Raw genomic sequence first — 24,883 nt, 5'->3', positions numbered from 1 at the left:
GGCGGAGTCCGACCAAGCCGCAACGGCATTCATCACACCATACGGTCCCTTTTGTTTTAACACAATGCCTTTTGGGCTCAAAAACGCCGGCGCAACATATCAGCGCATGATTCAGACATGTCTGGAGAAACAAATCGGCAAAACAGTAGAGGCATACGTAGACGATGTGGTAGTCAAAACAAAACACGTCGACTCTTTGATAGACGACTTGAGGCTCACATTCGACAAACTCCGAACATATGACATCAAGCTCAATCCGGAAAAATGCGTTTTCGGCATACCAGGCGGAAAGCTCCTGGGATTCGTTGTCTCCAGTAGAGGTATAGAAGCTAATCCGGCCAAAATCCGAGCGTTGTCACAGTTGGCTACCCCAACAGACCTCAAACAAATCCAGAAGCTAACAGGATGCGTGGCGGCTCTAAGCCACTTTATCTCCCGCTTAGGAGAAAAGGCTTTACCCCTTTATCGCCTCCTTCGGCGCACCGAACACTTCGAGTGGACAGACGCGGCCATAGCCGGATTGGAAGAAATAAAGGCCATTCTGGCAACCAACCCAATCCTGGCCGCACCAAACACCGGTGAACCAATGATGTTGTACATCGCGGCAACTCATCAAGTTGTAAGCGCGGTGCTCGTTGTCGAACGGGAAGCAGACAGACACAAATTCCCTCTTCAGAAGCCGGTATACTATGTATCCACCGTCCTCACTCCATGCAAATCATGGTACCCGCATTACCAAAAAATAGCATATGCGGTATTCATGGCATCACGGAAACTGCAACACTACTTTCAAGAGTGTTCGATTACAGTAGCCTCGGAAGTGCCACTTAATGATATTATCAACAACCGCGACGCTACGGGCCGGATTGCCAAATGGGCCATTGAGCTCCTCCCATTCGACATAACATACAAACCTCGTCGAGCCATTAAATCGCAAGTACTGGCCGACTTCGTCGTCGAATGGACGGAGGCCGAACTCCCTAAAGAGTATGGCGCATACTCCAATTGGATCATGCACTTCGACGGTTCTAAAATGCTGGACGGTCTAGGGGCTGGCGTTGTCCTGACGTCCCCAACCGGAGATATCATTCGGTACATAATGCAAATATTGTATACAGATTCCAACAATGCAGCCGAATACAAAGCTCTGTTGCATGGTCTTCGGATGGCAATCTCCATGGGCATTCAACGCCTGGAGGTGCGTGGGGATTCAAACCTCGCAATATCCCAAATAAACGGAGATTTTGACGCCAAGGATCAGAAAATGGCGTCTTATCGAAATGTCGTCCTAAAAATGTCAGCTCGGTTCGAGGGACTCGAATTTCACCATGTGGCTCGGGAAAACAATCAGGCAGTGGATATCCTCGCCTGCATCGGTGCAAAACGCGACGCGGTCCCCCCCCCCCCCAACATATTTCTGGAAAGGCTCTTCAAGCCATCCGTAGCATGGGAAGGGGACACCGGTAACAACAGTCCGGACCCGGCCAAAATACCCGATACCGAACTCTCTGACACAATTAGAGGCTCCGCCACCGAAATAACACCTTCAGCCCACGAAATAATGCCATTATTGCCCCGTGGACAGAACCATTCCTGGCCTACCTAACCAGACAAGAACTTCCGGAGGACCAAAATGAGGCACGCTGCATAGTGCGGCGATCCAAGGCCTACAGGGTCCATGAGGGAGAATTGTACAAGAAAAGCACTACCAGAGTCCTTCAAAGGTGCATCTCCGAAGAGGAAGGGCGGAATCTTTTGGCAGAAATTCACGCCGGACTTGGCGGCCATCACGCCGCAGCCCGGGCTCTTGTAAGCAAGGCCTTCCGTACAGGATTCTATTGGCCAACGGCCCGGGCAGATGCACAGGACTTGGTCCAACGTTGCGCCGGTTGCCAGCTCTTTGCAAACCAAAGCCACATGCCACCCACCGCCCTCCAAACAATCCCCATTACATGGCCCTTTGCAGTCTGGGGGCTTGACATGGTTGGACCCCTCAAAGGGGGAACCCACAAGAAAAAAATACTTATTGGTCATGGTAGATAAGCCGACGAGGTAAAACTCTGGTGCAGCAAAATGGGCATCAAGCTCGATTATGCTTCAGTCTATCACCCACAAACCAACGGTCAAGTCGAGCGAGCAAACGGTCTTATAATGAGCGACATTAAACCCAGATTAGTACGTTCCTTAACGGAGTCTGACACGCACTAGGTAGAGGAGCTCGACTCCATACTCTGGGGGCTGCGGACCATTTCGAGTCGTAGTACCAGATATACACCGTTTTTATGGTGTATGGCGCAGAGGCAGTCTTGCCCTGTGACATCATTCATGACTCACCTCGAGTGCACATGTATGAAGAAAGAGAAGCCGAGCTCGATCGGCAGGACAATCTGGACACCTTGGAGGAGGAGCGCGACGTAGCCAAAGCCCATTCTGCATTTTACCAGCAACAGGCTCGCAGATACCAAAGCAGAGAAGTACGGGCCAAAACTTATAACGTTGGCGAACTAGTTCTACTCCTGCCGGATAAGAAAAGGAATAAGCTCGAGCCCAAATGGGAAGGTCCCTTCGTTATTGACCAAGTTCTGACCGGTGGAGCGTACCGACTGCGGGATGCATCGACTAGTCGACTCGAGCCGAACCCATGGAACGCGGCCAGGCTCCGAAGATTCTACGCCTAGCACCGGACTCTATGTTAGTCACCTCCCTTTGTCCATTTTCTGCATATGCATCATTTGTCTTGTTTCCCTTTCTTTCTTTCTATTATCATTTCACTAGGCCTTCAAGGGTCACCTTGCGCCTCACTTGTACATTACAGATGCGCTAGCCGCACTATCCATACCTGGGGGCTTCTTTCACAGAAGCTTAAATTATTTACCTGGGCCTCACGCCCAACACATGTACCTTTTTACCTGGGCCTCACGCCCAACACTTCTGTTACTTAAGTTTTGGCCAAGCTGGGTTGCCTTGCTCTTGTATTTATGCCCTACGTTCCCGTTAATTCGGCTAGGGCATAAGGGGAGCACCTCTGCGATTGTTACTGCCGGGTCAGCCGGATGTGTACCTCAGACTGGATGAAGCCGAAAGCTGGTGTTCTTAAGGGAATATTCGGTCGGTGAACAAAAGATGACTTTTATTTATTATCCATATATGCCCCCAGATGTTTTTTCTGCGTTTCTTATCGCAGTCCGGACATGCACTTTAGGGCATGCTTACCCAGGGAAAGGAACCCTTAATGGAACTATTCTCCCTGGAAGATGTTTCTTACTACCCATGTAATATAACATAACTAGTTGGGCACTTGTCTGATAAAGCACTAATGACCCCTACGCCTGGTCTCCATGCATACCCTAGTTCTTATATAACTGAGCGGGTATTCGGATTCACTCCGGACTATCGGGCCCGGAGGTTGAATCGAAAAGGTCCGCAATGACAAATGATCTACAATCCGGCTAGAAGGCATTATACATGTCACTTTAATTACATAGTCATGCAGACTGACTAAAATCCTCTTCTATACCATCCAACAGGCGGTCTAGCTTACAATCCTGTTGGGAATACTTTGCGGCTAATTCTACTTGCCCATAAACTAAGCTAATGGGGATCTCTTTTCCGTCAGGCCCCACAGGTCCGACCTCGGCCATGTGATTTGGGTCTGCCTTGGTATACCGAGTCTTCACCATGGCCCAGGCCTCTCTGGCACCCTGTCGGCAGGCCGATACCTTCCATAATCGGAGGCGCCGCCGTGCTCCCTTGAGCTTCTCCGTAAGCTCTGCAACGCCCTCTGGCAAGGAGACAGATGGCCACAAAGCCTGGGCAACACCTTGCATCACCTGCCGAACTTGTTCATGCAGATGTGACAGCTCAGATAGAACATCACCCGCAGACCCGGGCATTTCCTCCGCGGGACGACCCGTCAGCATACCTACAGACATAACGTTGTTAGTCGGCTTCTTCGTCGAATACCTTTAAAAGGATTCGTTCAAGCACTTACTGAAAATGCCGCGCCGAAGCCTCTTATTCTCCTTCTCGGAGTCTGCAAGTTGGCCCCGAACGTCTTTTAGTTCCACGTTCAGCTTTATATTGGCGTCTTGGAGATTGTTTTTCTCCCGCCTAACCTCAGTCAGCACGCGTTTGCCAGCCTCTAGCTGCCGCATAACATGTTGGTCCCCCGGATTTTCTCCGGATTCATCTGTAAAATCTATTGTTAGATCTGCAGCCACGCCGCGCACTATATGGTAACCATCATTCTTTAAAATGTTACCAGCGGGAGGCGTAGTTCTGTTCCTGCAATGCGGCAACAGCGGCCCGCAGTTGGGTCTTGCATTCCTCTAGCTCTTGGGACAGCCTAGTATTCTTCTTTGTAAGAACCTGCACAATAAAGATGATCCTTAAATCAGTTCTGCTAACTGTTTCAAGTCTCAGGGGCTATTGATACATATAAATCGTCAGATTCACTCACCCGTACATCCTTTACATACTGATCCGTGGCTCTGGCTAGACCATCTTGAGCGGCACGGAGGTACGCCTCTCCAGAATTGAAGGCATCAAACACCTCTGGTGAGAAACAAGCGTCACGGAGTATGGCCCGGCGGCGCCTATGATTCATGGCGCTTTCCACTTATGAGTTTGTAGCGGATAACCTATCTGCATCCTCTGTAGGGGGATTATCCGGCGCCTGCCCCATATTGGCTTCTGCCTCCATGTCCGGTCCTGGCGCCCGACTGGTGGAAGCGTGATCGGCAACATCGACGGACATATTCCGGCGAGCGTTTTTTCTGTTAAAGAAACACGGGCGTCATTACATTTCAAGAAAGACGACAACCATGGAGCGGGGTTTGTTATACCTTTGCGCCGGCATCTCCGTCCTGACCGCCTTCCTTTTTGGCCTACCCGGCCTCGGTGCCTCCTGTTGGCGCATTGTTGTGGGTTCACCATGGCGTCCCGAATGCCTTCCCTCTAAAAAAATGTCATGTGAATATGGTGGGTGAAGTGTCTAAAAGGGGATCCTACTTTTTTGAGTTGGGACTTTTTGGTTTTTCTTACGTGCGATGCAGGGAGCAGTCCGGGATAGTCGGCCGTAATGGCCACCATGGCATCGTCGCAGCTTAACTGATAGAACTACCGGTCTATCAGCTCCACGGAGATAACCAGATCTTCTTCAAGTCCAGAGTCGAGGGCCCGGTCAGGGTCCTCCGGTTGTGGAGAAGGGTTGTTGACCTCCTTTATGGCCTTTCGTAGTTCCTGCCGCAAATTGGCAAGGTGAATATTTACAACGAAAGATGCGGGAAAATGGAAGTAGGGGGATATAGCTTACCCAGCTTGGAGGATTGTACATGGAGAATCCATCCCGTGGCTTGATGCGGGTGAACTCCTCCTCCTCTCCCTTGAACAATTCGGACAGAATTTTTGCTAATGCAGCAGCATCGCCCGGACCCTTACACCCGTAGCGGGTGGCGTCATCTGCCCCATTGAAACACCACAAGGGGTGCCCACGGTATTGAAGTGGTTGCACTCCCCGCATTATGCAAATCGACATAACTTCGGTTATTGTCAATCCTGACTGAGCCAGTGCCTTAATCTGGTTCATCAGATAGAGGACTTCTCTCTCGTCTTCCACCTGGGGGCTCCGTGGGCGCCAACTTCGGCGCTTCTTCAGAGGAGCATTGTTGAACTCAGGAAGACCCCGCCGAACAGGGTCCGGAAGGGGAACGTCCTCCATATAAAACCATTCTGAAGGCCAGTCTTTGGACGGCTTCTTCGGGGTACCGGACAGGTATCCGGTTTCGGCGATGCGCCATACTTCGGCTCTGCCCACTTGATAAAGTGATTCCCTCTATGTGCGAGGGACGAGGCAAAATAGCCTTTTCCACAGCTCGAAGTGAGCCTCGCAGCCCAGGAACAACTCGCAGAGAGCAACGTAGCCGGCGATGTGTAGAATGGAGGCAGGGGTGAGATTGTGTAATTGGAGGCCGTAGAACTCCAGGAGCCCGTGGAGGAACGGATGAATTGGAAATCCGAGTCCCCTTAGTAAAGGAACAAGGCAAACCCGTTCCCCCATGGGGGGACAGGGAAAGTTCTCCTCTTGCTCCCCGCCATTGTAGGTGGCAAGCCCGGCTCGAACGGGCGCCATATATGCCAGAGGGAGAAATCCCTTGGTCTGCAGTTCGACCAATCGACTCTGTGGGACTGAACACCTCTCCCAATCACCAAGCTTAGGGCTACGGGGGCGGGAGGGGAGCTGCGGGGGTCGGCCATGCTGGAATGGATCTTTCCGGAACGTGCTCTGATGGATTCTCGCTGAGGGGAGGATGGTGTGGATCGGATCTAAGAATCCCAATCCCTTTAATAGACAATTTATTTACCTGGCTAGGGGGGCAAATGTAAAAATGCCTTGGCGCCTCGTATTCATTCGACGTATGAGAGATAGCCCTTATTGGGCACAGAAGCCAAGAGGATCAACATTTATGGGGCCAGATACTACTTACAAACACTTGGAAATTGGAGAAGAATCCGCCTTGCAATGCCGAAGACAATACTGCGCGCCGGACTCGTCGTCATTGAAGCCTGGTTCTAGGGCTACTGAGGGAGTCCTATATTAGGGGGTCTCCGGACAGCCGGACTATATCCTTTGGCCGGACTGTTAGACTATGAAGATACAAGATTGAAGACTTCGTCTCGTGTCCGGGTGGGACTCTACTTGGCATGGAAGGCAAGCTGGGCAATACGGATATGTATATCTTCTCCTTTGTAACCGACCTTGTGTAACCCTATCCCCTCCGGTGTCTATATAAACCGAAGGGTTTTAGTCCGTAGGACAACGGACAATCATACCATAGGCTAGCTTCTAGGGTTTAGCCTCTCCGATCTCGTGGTAGATCTACTCTTGTACTACCCATATCATCAATATTAATCAAGCGGGTCGTAGGGTTTTACCTCCATCAAGAGGGCCCGAACCTGGGTAAAACATTGTGTCCCCTGCCTCCTGTTACAATCCGGCCTAGACGCACAGCTCGGGACCCCCTACCCGAGATCCGCCGGTTTTGACACCGACACTCCTCCTGCTTCACCGGGGCACGGCAGCAACGCGACTCATCACCCTCCTCAGTCCAAGCCTAGTGACGCAGTGGCTCGTCGTAGTCGCCGCCGTTGATGCTCTCCCTGGAGGAGGAGCCGCCATTGCTAGAGGTGGCACGACCGTCACTAAGGGCAAGCTCACCACCAGCGATGGCGCAACCCCTCTCGCCGTCGTCGTCATCACCATCGTCGTCGTCGTTGCCGCTTTCCGGGCAGCACTCCGAGCACTGGCCGTCTTCCCCTAACACCCTGACATAGAGGGTCACGACGCTATCATACCTGAAGTGGAGGGTGCAAGCCCCGTGTGTGAGCGAACGGCTACCACCCGCAGTTCAGGAACACATTGCCAGCGGCGGTGACCTCGACCTCCACCCGTGAGGTCTTATTGCAGCAGTTGTCGGCCTGCAGCCAGAGGCTGCTGGGACCCCCGACCGGAAACGCTTCCGCGAAGAAGCGTGGAAGCTAGAACCAGATGCCCGCGGGCCTCTCCGACCACATGACAAACTCCGGGGATGCGTCGGCCGAGTGGGGGCGCGGTCGTGGTGGCCGGGCGATCGCCATGCGCTTGCCCCCGTCGCTGTGGTTGCCTCGTCCATGGCAGCTCCCACCATGGGAGAAAGCATCGCCGCGGCTGCCTGAAGCGACGCCGTCCTTCGAAGGAGTGCGCTCGCGCCCTCGAGGGGCCACCGCCGGAGTCACGGCGTACTTGCGAGGGAGTCCACGGCCTCTCTTGGGCGGCGGCGAGCCTGGCCCCTCCTTGGGGGCCTTCCCCATTTCCACGGTGGAAAACTTCCTCGCTGGCGCCATGGGCGCTCCGACAAGACGGCGGGGCAAAGACGAAGAAGGAGGAGCAAGCAGCAAGAAGACGGAGATGAGCAGGGGGCTCTGCCCCTTTGTCCCATTTATAGCCGGAGGGAGGCCAACCGCCGGCCTTCCACAATTCCAAGTAATGATGGTTTTTCCGCATGCAACAGGCACTCGTCAAGTCGGATAGTTGCCGGGGCAGCATGGGGAAGTGGAGACGCCCACGTCCCATCAAGCGCCACATGTCGACTCAGTCCGCAAGTGATTGGGGCCCGCGGCACTTCAACCTTGCCTCTTCTCTTCTCCTCAAAGCCAAGCCTGAGCGCTGATGACCCACAAGTATAGGGGATCTATCGTAGTCCTTTCGATAAGTAAGAGTGTCGAACCCAACGAGGAGCAGAAGGAAATGATAAACGGTTTTCAGCAAGGTATTCTCTGCAAGTACTGAAATAAGTGGTAACAGATAGTTTTGTAATGAGATAATTTGTAACGAGCAACAATTAACAAAAGTAAATGAAGTGTAGCAAGGTGGCCCAATCCTTTTTGTAGCAAAGGACAAGCCTGGACAAACTCTTATATAAGGAAAAGCACTCCCGAGGACACATGGGAATATCGTCAAGCTAGTTTTCATCACGTTCATATGATTCGCGTTCGGTACTTTGATAATTTGATATGTGGGTGGACCGGTGCTTGGGTGTTGTTCTTACTTGAACAAGCATCCCACTTATGATTAACCTCTATTGCAAGCATCCGCAACTGCAACAAAAGTATTAAGGTAAACCTAACCATAGCATGAAACATATGGATCCAAATCAGCCCCTTACGAAGCAACGCATAAACTAGGGTTTAAGCTTCTGTCACTCTAGCAACCCATCATCTACTTATTACTTCCCAATGCCTTCCTCTAGGCCCAAATAATGGTGAAGTGTTATGTAGTCGATGTTCACATAACACCACTAGAGGCTAGACAACATACATCTCATCAAAATATCGAACGAATACCAAATTCACATGACTACTAATAGCAAGACTTCTCCCTTGTCCTCAGGAACAAATGTAACTACTCACAAAGCATAAACATGTTCATAACCAGAGGGGTATTAATATCCATAAAGGATCTGAACATATGATCTTCCACCAATTAAACCAACTCGCATCAACTACAAGGAGTAATTAACACTACTAGCAACCTACTAGCACCAATCCCGGACTTGAAGACAAGAATCGGATACAAGATATGAACTAGGGTTTTGAGATGAGATGGTGCTGATGAAGATGTTGATGGAGATAGCCCTCTCCCGATGAGAGGAGCGTTGGTGATGACGATGGCGATGATTTCCCCCTCCGGGAGGGAAGTTTCCCCGGCAGAACAGCTCTACCGGAGCTCTAGATTGGATCCTCCAAGGTTCTGCCTCGTGGCGGCGGAGTTTCGTCCCCAAAGGTTGCTTCTTATTTTTTTTCTCGACGAAAGACTTCATATAGGAGAAGATGGTCATCGGAGAGCCACCAGGGGGCCCACGAGGCAGGGGGGCCCGCCCTAGGGGGGGTGCGCCCCCCACCCTCATGGGAAGGATGTGGGCCCCCTGGTCTTCATCTTTGGCGAGGAATTTTCATTATTTATTATAAGGTGTTCCGTGGAGTTTCAGGACTTTTGGAGTTGTGCAGAATAGGTATCTAATATTTGCTCCTTTTCTGGCCCAGAAGTCCAGCTGCCAGCATTGTCCCTCCTTATGTAAACCTTGTAAAAAATAAGAGAGAATAGCCATAAGTATTGTGACATAATGTGAAATAACAGCCCATAATGCAATAAATATCAATATAAAAGCATGATGCAAAATGGACGTATCAACTCCCCCAAGCTTAGACCTCGCTTGTCCTCAAGCAAAAAGCCGAAATCGAAAAATATGTCCATATGTTTAGAGATGAAGGTGTCGATAAAAATAAAATACGGACATGAGGGCATCATGATCATTCTTATAACATCAACTTATATATTTTTGTCATATGATCTCTAATGCTAGAGTAATAATTCAATCACAATATCAAGTATGAAACGTAAACTTCATTGAAAACTAACAAACTACAATCTCGGTCATTAAAGCAATTGCAATTTATCATAACATAGGAAAGAGTCAATGTATAAGAGCTTTTCAACAAGTCCACATACTCAACTATCATATAATCTTTCACAATTGCTGACACTCGCGCAATACTTATGGGTATGGAGTTTTAATCAGACATAGAGAAAGATAGGGGCTTATAGTCTTGCCTCCCAACGTTTTACCTCAAGGGTAATGTCAACAGTAATAGTTCATGAAAACTCACATCCAATTAGCCATATATACCAGGATCTTTCCAACATACTGTGCTTGCCAAAGGATAAAGTGTAAAAAGGAAGGGTGAAAATCACCATGACTCTTGCATAAGGTAGAAGATAATGATAAAAGATAGGCCCTTTGCAGAGGGAAGCAGAGGTTGCCATGCGCTTTTATGGTTGGATGCACAAAATCTTAATGCGAAAGAACGTCACTTTATATTGCCCCTTGTGATATGAACCTTTATTATGCAGTCTGTCGCTTTTATTACTTCCACATCATAAGATCGTATAAAGCTTATTTCTCCCACACCAATCAATCATACATATTTAGAGAGCAATTTTTATTGATTTGCACCGATGACAACTTACTTGAAGGATCTTATTCAATCCATAGGTAGATATGGTGGACTCTCATGGCAAAACTAGTTTAAGGGTATTTGGAAGCACAAGTAGTATCTCTACTTGGTGCAATGAATTTGGCTAGCATGAGGGGGAAAGGCAAGCTCAACATGTTGGAAGATCCAAGACAATATAATTTATCTCAGATGTAAGAAAACATCACCCATTACGTTGTCTTCCTTGTCCAATGTCAACTCTTTAGCATGTCATATTTTAATGAGTGCTCACAATCATAAAAGATGTCCAAGATAGTATATCTATATGTGAAGACCTCTCTTTATTTATTACTTCCTATTAATTGCAATGATGACCAAAACTATGCTTGTCAACTCTCAACAACTTTTATTCATCATACTTTTTCTATGTGAGCTCATTACTCTCCATGAGATCCATATGATCTCTTTGTTTCTTTTTATTTCTTTCTCTTTTCTTTTATTCACTTAGGATCATGGCAAAACAATCAAGCCCTTGACTCAACACTAATCTTTATTATATAGCTCATGGACTTGATTACATAGAAGGATAATAAAGCAAAACTCACAACTAGATCATGCCACAAACTTTATTCTACTAGATCAAAATACTACTAATAAGATCGAACTAAGGAAAATGGTAAAGATAGAAGTGATGGTGATACGATACCGGGGCACTCCCCCAAGCTTGGCAGTTGCCAAGTGGAGTGCCCATACCCAGATACTCAATTCTTCTTTGTTGGAGGAGACGGTGGAGGTGTTGTTGATGAAGCGTGCTTGTCATGCATCTTCCAAGGAATAGGTTCACCATCATAGAAAGATGATCGAGTCTCCGGAATCCTCGAATCTGCAGCCAAACTCATTCTTTTGAATCTATATTCATACTCACATTTTTGGTTTTGCAGGTCATAGATTTGGGCTTGGAGGTGCTCGATCTTCTCATGTAGCTTGAAGATGGCCTCCTCGGTGTTCTTGGCATCTGGCTTGTAGTTGTTAGTGAACTCAGCGAGCATCAGGTGGCTAGCATTGATTCCACGCTCCACCATCCCCTGGCACTTGAAAACTTGTTGCTCCATTGCTTTGAGCCTCGTCTCCACGCTTCCGATTCCCTTGGGTCCCTCGGCATCGCGGATGTGCAGCAACCCATCACGCATCTCGATGGTTTGAGGGTGTCGCAGCACCTCCATGAGGTAAGGGTTGATGACCTTCCTGAAGAACTTGTCCTTGGAAGCACTTGGGGACGTCATGATAATCTAGATCTGTCAGAAAAACAGCTCAAACAAAAACAGGGGATTTTTGCGTGATACAGGAGTCAAAACCCCCGGGAGATTATAGAATGAATTTTTACCGACCAAAATATGTATCGTGCAAGAAAACGGAGTCCGTAAGGCACACAAGGAGCTCACGAGGTAGGGGGCGCGCGCCCTCCACCCTCGTGAGGCCCTCGTGTCCTTCCCGGACTGCTACTTAATTTTCTATTTTTCTAAATATTCCAAAACGGAGAAATTTTGCCTTAAAAATTGTTTTGGAGTTGGTGTACTTACCGTACCACATACCTATTCCTTTTCGGAGTCTGAAACGTTCTGGAAGTGTCCCTTATGTATTCCTCCGGGGTTACGGTTTCAATAATATTTGTTTCAATATTTATGGGATTACCTGAGATATAATGTTTGATTCTTTGACCGTTTACCACCTTCGGATTTGTGCCTTCGAAGTTGTTGATTTTTATGTCACCGGAACGATAGACCTCCTCGATAACATAGGGGCCTTCCCATTTAGAGAGAAGTTTCCCTGCAAAAAATCTTAAACGAGAGTTGTATAGCAATACATATCACCTACATTAAACTCACGCTTTAGTATCCTTTTGTCATGCCATCTTTTAACCTTTTCTTTAAACAACTTGGCATTTTCATAAGCTTGGGTTCTCCATTCATCAAGTGAGCTAATATCAAATAACCTCTCTTCACCGGCAAGTTTGAAATCATAGTTGAGCTCTTTAATAGCCCAATATGCCTTATGTTCTAGTTCGAGAGGTAAGTGACATGCTTTTCCATATATCATTTTATACGGAGACATACCCATAGGATTTTTATATGCAGTTCTATAGGCCCATAATGCATCATCAAGTTTCTTGGACCAATTCTTTCTAGACCTATTGACAGTCTTTTGCAAAATTAATTTGAGTTCTCTATTACTCAATTCCACTTGACCACTAGACTGTGGGTGATACGGAGATGCAATTCTATGATTGACGTCATATTTAGCAAGCATTTTACGGAAAGCACCATGAATAAAATGTGAACCACCATCAGTCATTAAATATCTAGGGACTCCAAACCTCGGAAAAATAACTTCTTTAAGCATTTTAATAGAAGTGTTATGATCAGCACTACTAGTTGGAATAGCTTCTACCCACTTAGTAACGTAATCAACAGCAACTAAAATATGTGTATATCCATTAGAGGCAGGAAAAGGTCCCATATAATCAAAGCCCCAAACATCAAATGGTTCAATAACAAGTGAATAATTCATAGGCATTTCTTGACGTCTACTAATATTACCAACTCTTTGACATTCATCACAAGATAGGACAAACTTACGGGCATCCTTGAAGAGAGTAGGCCAATAAAAACCGGATTGCAATACCTTATGTGCAGTTCTCTCTCCCGCGTGGTGTCCTCCATAAGTTTCGGAGTGGCACTTGCGTAGGATCTGTTCCTGTTCATGCTCAGGTACACAACGTCTAATAACACCATCTACTCCTTTATAAACATGTGGGTCATCCCAAAAGTAATGTCTCAAATCATAGAAGAACTTTTTCTTTTGTTGGTATGTGAAGCTAGGTGGTATAAATTTAGCAACTATGTAATTAGCATAATCAGCATACCAAGGGGTACTACAAGAAGTACTTATGACATTTAATTGTTCATCAGGAAAACTATCATCAATAGGTAGTGGGTCATCAAGAACATTCTCTAACCTAGATAAGTTGTCTGCAACGGGGTTTTCAGCTCCTTTTCTATGAACAATATGCAAATCAAATTCTTGTAGCAAGAGAACCCATCTAATAAGTCTAGGTTTAGCATCTTTCTTCTCCATACGATATTTAATAGCAGCATGATCAGTGTGGATAGTTACTTTAGAATCAACAATATAAGGTCTAAACTTATCACAAGCAAATACAGCTGCTAAAAGTTCTTTTTCAGTAGTAGCATAATTTCTTTGAGCATTGTCTAGAGTATTACTAGCATAATGGATAACATTTAGTTTCTTATCAACTCTTTGCCCTAGAACAGCACCTACAGCATAATCACTAGCATCACACATAATTTCAAAGGGTGAATTCCAATCAGGTGGCTGAACAATAGATGCAGAGACTAATGCTTTCTTAAGTATTTCAAATGCTTCTACACAATCATCATCAAAGACAAATGGTATATCTTTTTGTAATAAATTAGTCAGAGGCCGAGAATTTTTTGAGAAGTCCTTGATGAACCTCCTATTAAATCCGGCGTGACCAAGGAAACTTCTTATACCTTTGATGTCCTTGGGACATGGCATCTTTTCAATAGCATCAACCTTGGCTTTATCAACTTCAATACCTCTTTCAGAAACTTTATGCCCCAAGACAATACCTTCATTAACCATAAAGTGACACTTTTCCCAATTCAAGACAAGATTAGTTTCTTCACATCTCTGCAAAACTCGATCAAGATTGCTCAAGCAATCATCAAAAGAAGATCCATAGACGGAAAAGTCGTCCATGAAAACCTCACAAATCTTTTCACAAAAGTCAGAGAATATAGCCACCATGCATCTTTGAAAGGTAGCAGGTGCATTACATAAACCAAAAGGCATACATCTATAAGCAAAAGTACCAAAAGGGCATGTAAAAGTAGTCTTTGATTGATCTTTAGCCGACACAGGTATTTGAGAGAAACCAGAATAACCATCTAGAAAGCAGTAATGTGTATGCTTGCATAATCTTTCTAGCATTTGATCGATAAAAGGTAAGGGGTATGATCTTTCTTAGTAGCCTTATTTAATTTGCGGAAATCAATTACCATCCTATAACCGGTAATAATTCTTTGTGGAATCAATTCATCTTTATCATTAGGAACAACAGTAATACCTCCCTTCTTCGGGACACAATGAACAGGACTTACCCACTGACTATCAGCAACAGGATAAATTATACCTGCCTCCAGAAGCTTTAGTATTTCTTTTCTTACCACTTCTTTCATTTTAGGATTCGAACGTCGTTGAGGATCATGAACTGGTTTGGCATCTGCTTCCAAATTTATTTTATGTTAACATAGAGTGGGACTAATGCCCTTAAGATCATCAAGAGTATATCCAATAGCAGCACGGTGCTTCTTCAGAGTTTTCAATAATCTTTCTTCTTCATGCTCTGAAAGGTTAGCACTAATAATAACATGATATATCTTCTTTTCATCAAGATAAGCATATTTAAGATTATCAGGCAACGTTTTAAGCTCAAACATGGGATCACCCTTAGGTGGAGGAGGATCCCCTAGGATTTCAACAAGCAAATTGTGTTTTAGCATAGGTTCTTGTTTAAAGAATACTTCATCTATTTCCCTTCTTTCATTCATAAACATATCATTCTCATCGTCTAGCAAATATTGTTCTAAAGGATCATTAGGAGGTACGGCAATAGAAGCAAGACCAATAATTTCATCCTTACTAGGCAATTCTTCTTCACGGTGTTGTTTACTAAATTTAGAGAAATTAAACTCATGAGTCATATCATCCAAGCCAATAGTAACAACATTCTTTTCGCAGTCTATCCTAGCATTAACTGTATTCAAAAAGGGTCTACCAAATATAATGGGACAAAAGCTATCTTGTGGAGAACTAAGAACAAGAAAATCAGTAGGATATTTAGTTTTCCCGCACAAGACTTCAACATCTCTAACAATTACCATTGCTGAAATAGTATCTCTATTAGCAAGTTTAATTGTGACATCAATATCTTCTAACTCAGCAGGTGCAATTTCATGCTTGATTTCTTTACACAAGTCATAAGGTATAACACTAGCACTAGCACCCATATCACATAAGCCATGATAACAATGATCTCCTATTTTAACAGAAATAATAGGCATGCCTACCACAGGTCTATGTTTATCTTTAGCACAAGGTTTAGCAATTCTAGCAGTTTCACCGCAGAACTGAATAACATGCCCATCAATTTTATCAAACAAGAGCTCTTTAACAATAGCAATATTAGGTTCAACTTTAACTTGCTCAGGAGGTATATATGTTTTAATATTGCTTTTACGAACCACAGTTGAAGCTTTAGCATGATCCTTTATCCTAACAGGGAAAGGTGGTTTCTCAACATAAGAAGTAGGAACAATAGGATCATTATAAGTGACAGTCTTTTCTTCAACTTTAATAGGTGCGGCTACTTTTACTTCTATGGGAGGATGATATTTAAACCACTTCTCCTTAGGGAGATCAACATAAGTAGCAAAATATTCACATGAAGAAGCTACTATCTCAGAATCAAGTCCATATTTAGTGCTAAACTTACGGAAAACATCGGTGTCCATGAAAGATTTAACACAATCAAACTTAGGTGTCATACCTGACTCCTTACCATTGTCGAGGTCTCAATATTCAGAGTTGTGTTTAATTCTATCCAATAAATCCCATTTGAATTCAATAGTCTTCATCATAAAAGAGCCAGCACAAGAAGTATCAAGCATGGTGCGATTGTTATCAAAGCCGAGCATAATTTTTTTGAATAATAGTTTCTCTTGGAAGCTCATGATTGGGGCATGAATATAACATTGATTTAAGCCTCCCCCGAGCTTGAGCGATGCTTTCTCCTTCGCGAGGCCAAAAATTATATATATAATTGCGATCACGATGAACAAGATGCATAGGGTAATACTTTTGATGAAATTCCAATTTCAATCTTCTATAGTTCCATGATCCCATATCATCACATAGCCTATACCATGTCAATGCGTCTCCCTTCAAAGATAAAGGGAAGACCTTCTTCTTAGCAACATCATCGGAAATACCTGCAAGCTTAAATAATCCACAAACTTCATCCACATATATTAGGTGTTCATCAGGATGCTTTGTTCCATCTCCTGTAAAAGGATTAGCTAGCAGTTTTTCTATTATACTCGAAGGATACTCATAAGGAATTTCATTTTCAATAGGTTCAGTGGGTTGAGGAGCAACTCTTTGCTCTACTGGTCGGGGTGAAGATACCCCGAACAAGCCCCTCAGAGGATTACTTTCCATAGTAACAAGTGACAGTAAATTTCAGCACACTATATAAATTTTTCCTTACCAAATTCCACCTACCAAAGGCGCTTCACTCCCCAGCAACGGCGCCAGAAAAGAGTCTTGATGACCCACAAGTATAGGGGATCTATCGTAGTCCTTTGATAAGTAAGAGTGTCGAACCCAACGAGGAGAAGAAGGAAATGATAAACGGTTTTCAGCAAGGTATTCTCTGCAAGTACTGAAATAAGTGGTAACAGATAGTTTTGTAATGAGATAATTTGTAACGAGCAACAAGTAACAAAAGTAAATAAAGTGCAGCAAGGTGGCCCAATCCTTTTTTTAGCAAAGGACAAGCCTGGACAAACTCTTATATAAGGAAAAACGCTCCCGAGGACACATGGGAATATCGTCAAGCTAATTTTCATCACGTTCATATGATTCGCATTCGGTACTTTGATAATTTGATATGTGGGTGGACCAGTGCTTGGGTGATGTTCTTACTTGAACAAGCATCCCACTTGTGATTAACCTCTATTGCAAGAATCCGCAACTACAACAAAAGTATTAAGGTAAACCTAACCATAGCATGAAACATATGGATCCAAATCAGCCCCTTACGAAGCAACGCATAAACTAGGGTTTAAGCTTCTGTCCCTCTAGCAACCCATCATCTACTTATTACTTCCCAATGCCTTCCTCTAGGCCCAAATAATGCTAAAGTGTTATGTAGTCGATGTTCACATAACACCACTAGAGGCTAGACAACATACATCTCATCAAAATATCGAACGAATACCAAATTCACATGACTACTAATAGCAAGACTTCTCCCTTGTCCTCAGGAACAAATGTAACTACTCACAAAGCATAAACATGTTCATAATCAGAGGGTTATTAATATGCATAAAGGATCTGAACATATGATCTTCCACCAATTAAACCAACTAGCATCAACTACAAGGAGTAATTAACACTACTAGCAACCTACTAGCACCAATCCCGGACTTGAAGACAAGAATCGGATACAAGAGATGAACTAGGATCTTGAGATGAGATGGTGCTGATGAAGATGTTGATGGAGATTGCCCTCTTCCGATGAGAGGAGCGTTGGTGATGACGATGGCGATGATTTCCCCCTCCGGGAGGGAAGTTTCCCTGGCAGAACAGCTCTGCCGGAGCTCTAGATTGGATCCGCGAAGGTTCCGCCTCGTGGCGGCGGAGTTTCGTCCCGAAAGGTTGCTTCTTTTTTTTCTCGACGAAAGACTTCATATAGGAGAAGATGGTCATCGGAGAGCCACCAGGGGGCCCACGAGGCAGGGGCGTGCACTCGGGGGGGGGCACCCTCATGAGATGGGTGTGGGCCCCCTGGTCTTCATCTTTGGCTAGGATTTTTAATTATTTATTATAAGGTGTTCCGTGGAGTTTCAGGACTTTTGGAGTTGTGCGGAATAGGTCTCTAATATTTGCTCCTTTTCCAGCCCAGAATTGTAGCTGCTGGCATTCTCCCTCCTTATGTAAACCTTGTAAAATAAGAGAGAATAGCCATAAGTATTGTGACATAATGTGAAATAACAACCCATAATGCAATAAATATCGATATAAAAGCATGATGCAAAATGGACGTATCAAGCGCGCCTTGGGGCCCGGGGCTACGGTCCGCGTTCTGGGAACCAGGGTACCCAGTGAGGGGGTCTTGGATTAGGGGTTCCTCAGGTGTCCGGTCTATTCGATATGGATCGGACTGATGGGCCGTGAAGATAAAGCAGAAGACTATCCCCCGTCTCCGGGTAGGACTCCTATATGCGTGGATGGCAAGTTTGATGCCCGGATGTACTATTTCCTTCTATGTTGGAAGGTTCGAGTACAAAGAGAGAAGCCGGAAAAAGTAGACCTCCAATCTCGATTTGGTTGCGAGGGCATAACATTGTTGTTTGTCACTTGGATCCCGGAGATTGAATCGCTAAAGGAGTGGGCAAATTTTCCATATCTAACCCATGCAGCCGAGCAAATTTTTGGGACACGAAAGCATGCGATGCTCCTGAATCAAAAAGAACAGAAGCTCACACTGAATTAATGCGAAGGGTACCCATCACGATTGTCGGTTCCTTCTGAGCCTTTTCAGCATCGACATGATTGACATGGCCAAGTACACTAGCAGTCGGTATGATATTATGGTTCCTAAATCGGCGGTTTCGACAACTCTTCTTACGACCAACAGGAGGGCGTGGTGCATCCTGATTCTAACCCTGGTGACAATCGAGGGTAAGGTGTCCTGGCTGTCCACACTTATGCCATAAGCGATCATTATGGGGAGGAGGCATAGCATTGGACTGTCCACCCTGAATCGTTAGTTGTCTCGGCGGCAGAGGCAGACGAGGTGCAACATAAGACGGTCTTGGTGTTGGAGCAGGTTAATGATGAATATTGTGTGGGATCCAGACTCGATATTTCTAAGCAGGCTGACTCGAGGGATGGGCCAACATCTCGAGTATGCTTGAGCGACTCCTGGTACTCGGTCAGACTAGTTTCAGTTTAGAAAGCTTGGCTGACAAGCGTCGTAAAGTCTGTGTAATCATGAGCAACAAGTGCGAGCTTTATATCGGGACGCAACCCTTCATGGAATTTCTCCTGCTTGCGAGCGTCAGTGCAGACGTCATCCGCAGCATAGCGGGACAATGCAAGGAATTTCCTCTGGTATTCATCCACAGTAATTGTGCCCTGTGAGAATTCTTCTTCTGGTCCATGAGACCTTGAGGAATATATCGTGCATGAAAGGCTGACTGAAATTCTTTCCAAGTGGTTACAGTCTCTGCAGGAAACATACCCTTGTGGCTTTCCCACCACTGAGCAGCTGGACCCTTCAAGTGGAATGTCGCAACGGTGACGTAACTGGCAGGGGTAACATTAGCTGACTCCATCTCAAACAGGATGTCACGAAGCCAATCATCAGCATCCATAGGATTGGTGGAATTGGGGAAAATGGGCGGGTTGAGACGCACGAATTCTTGCAGTGTTATTGGGGCAGGCTGTTGATGAGCATTCTGGTTTGGAAACTGGGCCATTACCCCAGTCATAAACTGATGATTCAGCTCAAACTGTTGCATCATTGCGGCAATATAAGGTGGAGGTGGAGGATCGTCAGCCATCCTGCCAAAAACATCAGGGAGCAGTTTAACAAGGGGTGGAGCAGTGTATGGAGTCATTCATGATGTAACTTGAACAATGGGCAAAGGTGCAGTATGTACAAAACAATAGTCATTAAAGACATACAAATACATATACAGAGCCAACTACATGTTGTTACGTTGTTAGTATGAGTTCGGACAAGGGAATCATCCTAGACATACTAGGCGGCACACTGGCACGCGATGGAGGGATACAACAACGAGACATAGCAAAAGGCTACATCCACGTCAGAGAAAACCACTAGAACGAGGAATCTGCAGGGGACAATGCAGGGTGCCCTTGATAAAAGGATCTCGCGGCCCGTGAACAAGGTGAAGCAGATCCTGGCCCTCAATTCAAGAAAGGCATAATACAAATCTCCGGATGGATGTGATCACAAGAACCTAGGGTAGAGTTAGCAAAATTATTTAACCCGAGTAGAAGAGAGATCAGAATCCCAGAGTATAGACGAGGAGTAAAAGATCCTACTACCACCCAATGGCGACGTGGGCCGTAAGCACACAACCATGTTAGTAAAATAGTTGTTTTCAAACACTAGACTCAACTTCGGCCAAGAAGTTGGAAATAGGGGTTCCTGTAGGCAGTCGGCTCTGATACCAACTTGTGACGCCCCTGATTCGACCGTACACTAATCATACACGCAAATGTGTACAGTCAAGATCAGGGACTCACGAGAAGATATCACAACACAACTCTAGACACAAATAAAATAATATAAGCTTCATATTACAAGCCAAGGGCCTCGAGGGCTTGAATACAGAAGCTCGAATACACAAGAGTCAACGGAAGCAACAACATCTGAGTAAATACATAAGTTAAACAAGTCTTCCTTAAGAAGGCTAGCACAAACATCAACGATCGCAGAGGCAAGGCCTCCTGCCTGGGACCTCCTAACTAGTCCTGGTCGCCGGCGGTCTCCACGTAGTAGTAGGCACCCTCTGGGTAGTAGTAGTCGATAGGGTGGCATCTGGCTCCTAGGATCCATCATCTGGTTGCAACAACCGGAAAGAAGAAAGAAAGGGGAAGCGGGGTAGCAAAGCAACCATGAGTACTCATCCAAAGTAATCGCAAGCATCAGTCTATACTAAGTATGCATTGGTATCAAATGGAAGGGTTGTATCTGTGGACTGAACTGCAGAATGCCAGAATATAGAGGGGAAGGCCTATCCTATCAAAGACTAGCATATTCAAGTAGCTCCAAGCATCTTGCAGCATGTAGAAGAGTACATAATAGCATATTAATTAACAAGTATGTTGTAACATTAACGCCCAGAGATCCTTCCTCGACTCCCTACGAGAAAGCAATCCCGGAGCCAACATATCCATCACATGTCTCAAGTATCAATTTCTAGTTGTAATAGACCAGGATACAAGTCTGAACGTCCATTATCATGGACACGGTATTCGAATATATAACTTCCCTGCAGGGGTGCACCACGTTACCCAAAACACTTGATTACTCTGGCCGGACACACTTTTCTGAGTTAATGCCCAACCTCGGAAGATCAAAACGTCACAACCCTACCTAGGTTCAGTAGAGAGGTCCTCACAGGTCTACATCCTAAGTGCTCCAGGGTCTTGGGCCCATCGCCCGTTGCACTCCGGGTTGTTGTGCGTAGGGTGGATCCAGCACCGCCTCGGATGGCCAGCATGATCCGACCGTGCCGCCATGCTGAACTGGACGTCTGACAAAGCTTCGACTGACCCAAACCTGTTAGTGCATTGGGGGCTCGCGGAGACGAGCAGAGACTCGAGATAATGTGACCCGTCGCCCCATCTCGTGGACTTGCAGCAAGGGCCCAGAATACCCGACCGTGCCTCGTAGAAAACTCGCGGGTGCTCTATGGGCCCACCCGACTTCCACATCAACTCGCGGGTACCCCTCAGGGCCGACCCGACTTAAACAAAGGTCTCAAGTAAAGTTCGGGTCACGTGTGTCCAAAACATCAAAGGGGAAAACAATACGTCTCTGTTGTATCTACTTTTCCAAACACTTTTGCCCTTGTTTTGGACTCTAACTTGCATGATTTGAATGGAACTAACCTGGACTGACGTTGTTTTCAGCAGAATTACCATGGTGTTATTTATGTGCAGAAACAAAAGTTCTCGGAATGACCTGAAACTTCACAGAGCAACTTTTTGGAAAATATAAAAAATACCTGCAAAAGATGAAGGCCAGGGGGCCCACCACCTATCCACGAGGGTGGGGGCGCGCCCCCTACCTCGTGGGCCCCCTGGAGCTCCTCCGACTCCGACTCCACCTCTATATATTGTGTTTCGGGGAGAAAAAAATCAGAGAGAAGAATTCATCGCGTTTTATGATATGGAGCCGCTGCCAAGCCCTAAAACCTCTCGGAAGGGCTGATCTGGAGTCCGTTCGTGGCTCCGGAGAGGGGAATCTGTCGCCATCGTCATCATCAACCATCCTCCATCACCAATTTCATGATGCTCACCGCCGTGTGTGAGTAATTCCATCGTAGGCGTGCTGGACGGTGATGGGTTGGATGGGATCTATCATGTAATCAAGTTAGTTTTGTTAGGGTTTGATCCCTAGTATCCACTATGTTCTGAGATTGATGTTGTTATGACTTTGCTATGCTTAATGCTTATCACTAGGGCCCGAGTGCCATGATTTCAGATCTGAACCTATTATGTTTTCATCAATATATGAGTGTTCTTGATCCTATCTTGCAAGTATATAGTCACCTATTATGTGTTATGATCCGTTAACCCCGAAGTGACAATAATCGGGATACTTACCGGTGATGACCGTAGTTTGAGGAGTTCATGTATTCACTATGTGTTAATGCTTTATTCTGGTACTCTATTAAAAGGAGGCCTTAATATCCCTTAGTTTCCGTAAGGACCCCGCTGCCACGGGAGGGTAGGACAAAAGATGTCATGCAGGTTCTTTTCCATAAGCACGTATGACTATATTCGGAATACATGCCTACATTACATTGATGAACTGGAGCTAGTTCTGTGTCACCCTAGGTTATGACTGTTTCATGATGAACCGCATCCGGCATAATTCTCCATCACTGATCCATTGCCTATGAGCTTTCCATATATTGTTCTTCACTTATTTACTTTTCCATTGCTATTGCTATCATCACTACAAAATACCAAAAACATTACTTTTACTACTGTTACCTTTTGCTACCTTTACCACTACTATCATATTGCTTTGCTACTAAACACTTTGCTGCAGATACTAAGTTTCCAGGTGTGGTTGAATTGACAACTCAGCTGCTAATACTTGAGAGTATTCTTTGGCTCCCCTTGTGTCGAATCAATAAATTTGGGTTGAATACTTTACCCTCGAAAACTATTGCGATCCCCTATATTGTGGGTTATCAGAAAACCTAAGGAACCACCCTCGACGGATTCCACTTGATGTAATCATCAAGGTGAACATGGGAGGAATCATCCTCAAGGTGCACACTTGAGAGGTTGCACGACAGATCCGTATCAGGAATGGTGAAGGAGGAATCACCCTCGTTGACCACGACCGAATAGCTACACTATAGAATTATCATCAGGAGTGCGTTACGAGGTATCACCCTCGGCACTCGATAGTAGCTCTGCAGAGTCGAGCAATAAAAGGGGTGTGATGTGATGTGAGATGTTGGGCTCTGGTCGTCGATCACGTTGATCGAATCGTTGATGATGAAGCAGCAACAACAAGGACAAGGTGGGAATCATTGACGGATCACCAACCAACCTATACTCAGCAGTTTAGGATAAGCACATAAGGTACAATGAGCAGGTTACAAAAGAAGGCTATGCATCAGAATAGGAGCAATCAATTACAATAGCAAAATCTAATGCAAGCATGGGAGAATGGAATGGGCGATATCGGGATGATCAAAGGGGGGCTTCCCTAGAAGCTCCGCTGAAAGGCAAGAAGGGTCGTCGTTGATGTAGTCGATCAAAAGGGCATCGACATCGGTCTCGGGGTGTACTGGAGAGAAGAGGGGGGAATAGTAAATATAAAGCAAACAGATACATGACAAGCAATAAGAAGCGCTGGAGGTGTTCTAATGCGGTGCTACACGATACCGACGAAGGGGGAAACATCCGGGAATGTTTTCCCGAAGTTTGCATTTGTCGGGCAGACGAACCGAAGGGGGGCGGTTCCATGTTCGCTATCCTAGGTCATGTGGCAGATGAACGGACCGCGTATTCGGATTCGTCTCGTCGTTTTGAGAAACTTTCATGTACAAAACTTTTTAATCCGAGCTACGGTTTATTTTCTACGAATTTTTAAAGTTTTAGCAATTTCTTGAAATTATTATTAACTATTAAATTGGACAGAAAAATGAATAATGACATCAGTATGTGGTGGGAGTGATGTCAGCAGTCAACGGGGCATTGACTGGTCAACCTGACAGCCGGTGTCCGTCTGTCATAGGCACAGCTTAATTAAATAGTTTTAATTAGCTAACCTAGTTAATTAGGGTAATTAAACAGAGTTGATTAAGTTAAATAGTAATTACCTATTAATTAATTAATTTATTAATTTATTATTATTATATTATATTATTAATCCCTTTTTTGGACATGGGTGTGGGCCCCTGTGGGGCGAGCCCGGGCGCTGGCCGTGGAGATGCGCCAGCGTGGCGAGCGGCCATGGCCGGCGCGGGGGGTGAAGCGAGCAAGGCCGACGAGGTCCTGGCGAAGCGCGGCGGCATGGCGCCGGCGTGGCCGAGCGCAGCGGCGACGGAGCACGGGCTGCGGCGCGCAGGTGCTAGGGCGGCGGCGGTGTGGCGCAGCAGGTGGCGGCTACGGGAGCAGGACAGGGCAGCGCGGCGCTTGGCAGCGGGCGGCGCAGCGCGGGGTGGTGGACGGGGCGGAGGCC

The sequence above is a fragment of the Triticum dicoccoides genome, chromosome 7A (genome assembly GCF_002162155.2).
Source record: "Triticum dicoccoides isolate Atlit2015 ecotype Zavitan chromosome 7A, WEW_v2.0, whole genome shotgun sequence".
Taxonomy (NCBI): Eukaryota; Viridiplantae; Streptophyta; class Magnoliopsida; order Poales; family Poaceae; genus Triticum; species Triticum dicoccoides.
The sequence above is the reverse complement of the archived record's forward strand: the minus strand, read 5'-3'. Positions refer to the sequence as shown.